This window comes from Cebus imitator, unplaced genomic scaffold, assembly GCF_001604975.1.
Source record: "Cebus imitator isolate Cc_AM_T3 unplaced genomic scaffold, Cebus_imitator-1.0 Scaffold16, whole genome shotgun sequence".
In the NCBI taxonomy this organism is placed as follows: domain Eukaryota; kingdom Metazoa; phylum Chordata; class Mammalia; order Primates; family Cebidae; genus Cebus; species Cebus imitator.
The window spans coordinates 6,633,453-6,640,337 of NW_016107331.1; the positions used below are offsets into that span (position 1 = coordinate 6,633,453).

At 30.2% G+C, this 6,885-nt stretch overlaps 1 non-coding gene across 1 annotated transcript; it reads right to left on the reverse strand.

Annotated features, from left to right (window-relative positions):
- Nucleotides 1-1,444: 1,444 nt before the first annotated feature.
- Nucleotides 1,445-1,548, reverse strand: LOC119468306. The gene has a single exon (XR_005196974.1). It is a non-coding gene; the product is annotated as a U6 spliceosomal RNA (small nuclear RNA).
- Nucleotides 1,549-6,885: the final 5,337 nt, after the last annotated feature.

Consider the following 6,885-nt stretch of genomic DNA (forward strand, 5'->3'; position numbering starts at 1 on the left):
GTTTTCTTTTTACACTCAAATTACTTTTATTCCACTGAAGATGCACACACACTTCCCACTGCAGAGCTTTGTCATATGTTGACCCTTTGCCTACAATTTGTTTTCCACTCACTTGCATCATCTCATTTTTTATATGGCTAGGTAGAGTCCATCTTTCACGGTTTGAGATAAGCATCAAATCCTTAGCAGAGCCTTACCTGGCTGCCAATCTACACACTTGTCCTTAGTATTAATGTTTCAGTGCAATATTTGTTTGCTTAATAATATTTATGAAAATATATGATCATGTGTTTGTATTTTCACCTACAGAGTTGCTGTAGACACTAGCATATGTCAGTATAGTGTATGGAATCTGTTATCTATTAGTCTCTGAATAAGAGTTCATTGTATAAACAAAAATGTCAATCTAATTGTGTATATATTTTGTTATACATCACAGATGTGTAATAATTCTTTGTCACTTGGGGAGTGGCAAGGGATTATTTGAGAAAAGCAGCAATTTAATTCGCTGTAACAGAGTTAACCGATAAAGTTTATAGGCCTTAATGATTACAGTTTGCTGTATGCTTTCTCAGGAGTACTCAGTAAAGAATATTTAGAAACAAAATAACTCCATAAAACATCTGGTTGTATCTTACTTTTGTTCTATTCAGTGTTGATTGGCTTTTTCTTAATTCATTGTGTTCAGGCCTCATAGAAAGAACTGAGAAGAAACAAAAATGAAATATATTTCATGATGTCATGAGCAAGTTTTTACACATTTAATGAATAAAAATCATACTGGTACATGTGTACTCAATTTTATTAAAGGGAACTCAAGATTTGTCTTACTGAGTCTTACAAGTATACTAAAGAAACCTGTGACACTATCAAATCAATTTTTTTCTCAGTTGGTTTTCTTTACTCTGCATTGAATTTTAATTTTTTAATCTGTGCAATTGAGAAAGATGTTGAATTTTAAGCAAATAATTTAAAAGTTACCAAATTTCATGTTTCTTTCCATTTATTTTATAATACCAGTAAAATATCACAGTTAACATTATAGCTTATTATCATTACAAATTAATTTATTTTGGTTATGATAGCCAGGTTAATAGCAAAATAATTTGGGAAATACTTTTAATCCAGTAGCCTAATTACCATTGAGAAGAATTACAAGAGTTTATCCCAGAATATGTTCAAATATTTAAGGATACATCTCATCTAGTCTGTTTTATATCCCTATATATAGTTTTCTATATTTATATACCACTATTCATACATTCTGTAGCCATTTTTGTCAATATTATTTTTAAACTAGAATCATAGCTCTGAGTTAAAATAGGTGGCATATTTAATAGAAATAACATATTTTCCACAGAAAACTCACCCTAAGAAAATTGAATTAAATCTCTTTATAAAATATGTTAAAATTTTTATGAAATAATACAAGAAAGAAATTTTTTTAATTACAGAATGCTTCACAAATTTGCGTGTTATCCTTGCACAGGGGCCATGCTAATCCCTGTATTGTTCCAATTTTAGTCTATGTTCTGGCAAAGCGAGCACAAGAAAATATTTATAAAAAAGAAAAAAATTCAAACAAGTACTTGACAGAATTAACTCAAAATTCATATCACTCAGACCTAGTTTCTGTATCATTCTTCTCATTTAACAACATTTAATTCTTTCTAGAATTTTCAATGAAATTCTAAAAAAAAAAGTTTTATTTTTCCTTCTTGATATATCAATTGTAAACTATTTGTATTTACTTCTTTGAAGTATGAGAAATTTTGCCTTGAGAGACTTTGTATCTTTTCAAACCTTTTGTTAAATTATTTTTAGGTTTTCATATATTTATCTTCTAATTTTAAGTGATATTCTTAAATCTCCACTTCTTATTTCTCTAAAGACAGACTTGATCCCAGACTTCATAAGATGGACAAAAATAAAAACCTGCTAATATCCCTACCTTTACCTACTCAAATTCTCCCTTTTTCGACTTCTAACTTCAGATTCTCAGACAACTAAAATTCATTGACAAGGTTTATCAAATTTACAGTTCCTACTCCAATAAAATTTAAAATGTCTGTGTTTTGTAATATTTTGATTCCAAAATGGAAAACAAAGAGCATTTATGTTGTTAATGTAAATACTTTTTTATTACAGAACAGGACAGTGCATAGAGAAGAAAGCATAAACATAAAGAAGGCCTAACTTTCACACAGAAACTGTGAAATTTTAAAAAGAGTAATCCATTTTTAAGTTAAATATATTACACTTTATTGCATTAAAATTCATGTCACATTTTTATTTTGGTTCATTTGGATCACAACGTTTTGTGCAGCTCTTTTTAAAAGAATTTCTGATTACTTTGACCTTTTCCTACTTGGCAGAAGCAGCATAAAATTTTCTCACACTACCAATGACATTATCCAGATTATTTATCATAGTACTTGCTAAATGTTTTACATATTGCTGATTGCTTTCTCCAGGGGCTTGCCCATTTCTTCTTGTAATATTTTTTCAATGGAAGCTCCTGTTTTCCATTATTCATCTTTTTAGAATTCCTTTGTCATTTTACTACAGCTTATGTTCAAGTTTTTTTCTACAAATAACAGATATGGTCAGTGACACTACACCTTGCCTATCTACAGATCTCTTTTTATTTCCTTTTGATTTTAGCTTTGCCAGTTATAATTGTGGGTTCAAAGTTATTACAGTCAAAATTCTGGAGACATTTCTCCATTGTTTCATTATATATCATCTAATATTCTTCTCGAGAAGTCTGATGTTGCCTTTTATTTTTATGTTTTTATTCTTTGTATGCTTTAATATTTAAAAGCACATGCAACCTTCTCTTTGTCCATAGTGATTTGAAGGTCTATTATTTATGATTTTAATAGAAGGAATTTGGGGCCGAGGCCACCCGCTGCCCAGCAACCACCACCACCACCGTGGCCTGTGAGGATCAGCTGCCCAAGTAGGCCACAATCTTCAATGAGTAAACGTATTCCTCACTTCTGTGGTGTTCTCGGTCACACATTTGTGGAGTTTCTGATGGGCAGTGGAGATTACTACCAGGCACAGCACAACCTCTATGCAGGCCTTGAAAGAGCTCCGGTACTTGTTGCTTAGCATTAATTGAAGGTAGAATGAAATATGAAGAGGCAGTACAATTTTTAAGACAAAACCGGCATGAAGCATTTAACAGCAAGGAACTTTTGTAGTTGGAGAAGTATCACCCAAACTTTTGTAGTTGAAGAGGATTCAGCTGCTCTTCAAAAACTCCAAAGGTCATATAAACAACTATTCCATTTAATAAAATTGGGGTGCTTGATGCTATTGCCTTGGAAGTAGAACTTGAGATGACCTAATTTGTTGTATGTATTAGCCAACATGTTGGCTTAGTGAATAAGTCTAATGAATCCTCCATAGGAGTATTGAAAGGCAGTTTTACCAGGCCACGAGCTTGACAGATTTGACAACCTCTGTGTTTGGGTTACAGTCAACCTATTTGGATACATGGCAAAAGATTTCTGGCTGTCACTATTTAAAGCGTGCTTGTCACTTATACTAACTGATCTTTCCTGAAATCATGAGTTATTGAGTTATGTCTTGTTTAAATCTATTCCTATGCCAGAATTTTATCAATATATAGGAAATTTAAGAAGATTAGGTGCCAAAATTCCCAGCACAATACTTGTATATTTTTAGTATCATGCAGAACTAAAATCCTAGGAACTATGAACCCTCTAGGTCTTATGTGGTTTATTCCACCAACCTTTTCAAACATTGAAAGTAGGACCTACATCATTATTTGCTTTCTCACTTATGTTTACATCTCCCACATCAGGTTTGCTTAACCACTGATTTTTTTTTAACCATGTCTAACAGTGATTACTTAACATGTTTCTATAAATCACACTTGGTGCTATTAAGTAAAAACCTACATTATACAGAAACACATGTCTTTAATGTCTTCAGATAAAACAGCCTTACAGTTAATTTAATGTTTGCACTCTGAGATACAACTTAACAGGGAGGGCCTAAGAAAAGAATGGGAGGGGGCTATTAGTTATTTTTAGCAAAATATTCCCTTTGTCTTGTTCAGAACGTGTATAATATGCTCTTTAATTTAGTAAATATGTTTAAAGATTTAAGAATGCTTTAGAGATGCTTTGTTATTGTAGCTGAAACAATTCTTATTCATAAAATTTCTGAAATTTTTGTATTTTTTTTCATACTTACCGGAAGTTGTTTATCAAGTTATATTTGTTTAAACAGTGATTTTTCCCCCTCTCTTCTTGACCTCTCTTGCAAAAAAAAAAAAGAAATGGGTTTCTGCTAATAAATTGAGCAAACATCTAATTTTTATTTGTCTTTTAAGTTGTGTAATTTAATATTTGGATACTTGATAATTTGTTTTATTATGTAATTGACAAATGGTATTGTGTATTAGTATTAGTTCAACTACACATTTATACGGTCTGGGGATATGTTTTATATTTCTGTGGGAGAAATAATTTGTCAGTGTTTACCAGCTTGTAAAAACCTAGTGTGAGAATTTAAATATCTAAATAAATAGTGAAATGCAGATAAAAAGGTGTGGAAATTTTTACATTTTTTCTGTGAGGCATTTAGTCAACACATTTAACCTAATTACACGTATTTTTTTCAGAATTATTTATTTCTAATAGTTTCTTCATATTTTATCCTTCCACTTTGTATGTTTTCACCTTAATAGTTGGACCTACTTCAATTGAACTTTACACCAATCAATTTTCTATAATATTTTCTATCTCATTGACTTTTGCATTAGATTCAGAACATTTTAACAATGTTATCTTACAAAACTTTAAAAGCTAAACAATTTAAATACTTTGAAAACAGTTATAGACTTAGTGAAGAGTTTCAAAAGTAATACACAGTACCATCCTACATTTTACCCAGTTTTTACTTCTGAGCATTAATCTTACGTTATGTAGGACAATTATCAAAACTAAGAAATTAACCAATAAAATAGCTTGTTTTATATATAATAGTATATATTCTTATTTTTGAGTTTTATGAGTTATTTGTAAATTTTGATTGATAAGTGCTTATGAGGTATATGGTTTGCAAATATTGTTTCCAGATCTTTAGGTTGCCTTTTCATTTCATTAATTAAAACAGACAGTGTCTATCTGATCTAAAAATCATCTTCTTTGTTAGGCAGACAATTATTAGTTTAATTTAGTCTCATTTATTTTTGCTTTTGTAGCCCAAGCTTTTGGTGTAATATCTAAGAAATCACTACCAAGGCCAATGTCAAGAAGATTTCTTCCCATGTTTTCTTCTAGGAGTTTTATGCTTTCAGGTCTTCCATTTAGATCTTTATCCATTTTGAGTAGATTTTGTGTGCAATCTATTGTACACATTTTATTCTTCTGCATGCGGAACTTCAGTTTTTCTAGTAGTATTTATTGAATAGACTTTAACTTCCCTATTATTTCTTGGTGTACTTATCAAAACTTAGTTCACCATATCAGATTTGTTTGGATTTATTAAGGGTCTCTCCACTGTGCTCCACAGTTCTATCTGTTTTAATGACTGTATCATATGTTCTGATTACTATAGCTTGCAAAGTGAATTTAACAGCATATCAAAAAGATTATACATCATGATGTAGTAATAACACATGGATTTGCATGTGTTATCAGGCTTAACACATGCAGATCAATTAAGGTAATACCTTACTAACTAACTGAAAGACAAAAACACATACTCATCCCAATTAACATAAAAAAACATTTAGAAAAGTTCAACATCTTTCCTTAATAAAAGTTCTTAAGAGTTTAGATATAGAAGGAAAGTTTCTCAACATATAAACATCATTTATGAATGTTACCCACAGGTAACATTATAATTAATTGTGAGAAACTAAACGCTTTTAACCTAAGATTTGATACAAGCCAAGAATATCCACTTTTACCACTTCTATTCAACATAGTACTGGAAATATGATTAAGAGCAATCAGACATAGATACATACATACACCAATGGTATTTACATTGGAAAAAAGAAGTACAATTATCTCTATTTACAGATGATATGATACTATACGTAGAAAACACAAAACCCCCATCAAAAAGAACTGTTGAAACTAATTAATTCAGTAAAGTTGTAAGATCAAAAAATCAACACACAATCACAATATTTCTACACAGAAATAACAACTTAGCTAAAAAAGAAATGAAGAAAACAATCTTATTTATGATAGCATCCAAAAGTAAAATACTTAAAGAATGAACTTAGTTAAGGAAGTAAAAGACCTATACACTGAAAACTGTAAAACATCTATGAAAGAAATGAAGCAGATGGAATAAGTGAAAAAGATATTCCATGTTCATTTGTCAAAAGAATTTATATTGTTAAAATATCCATAATCCTCAAATTAATATACAGGTTCAACACAATCTCTTATGAACAACATTCCAATGACATTTTTCACAGAAATAGAAATAAGCAATACTAAAATTTGTATGCAACACAAAAGACCCAAAAGAGCCAAAGCAATTCTAAAAAAGTATGAACAAGTTGAAGGCATCACAGTTACTGCATTAAAATTATAGCACAAAGCTACAATCATAAAACTGTATATCATTCTTTTATTGACTTTTATTTCTTTTATATTCTAAGCACATTATTTGCATGATTATAGTATTATAAATTTGTTGAGCTCTTTTTTATATCCCAGAATAAGGTCAGTATTGATGAATGTTTTGTATATACCTAAAAAGAAAGCTTATTCTACCTTTGTGAAGTGAAATGTTTTGTGAAAGTCAGTCAGGTCTAGTAGATTGAAAGTGCTGTTATGGTCTATTTTAGGCAGTTTTTGTTGGTTTGTTTTGTTTTGTTTTTTT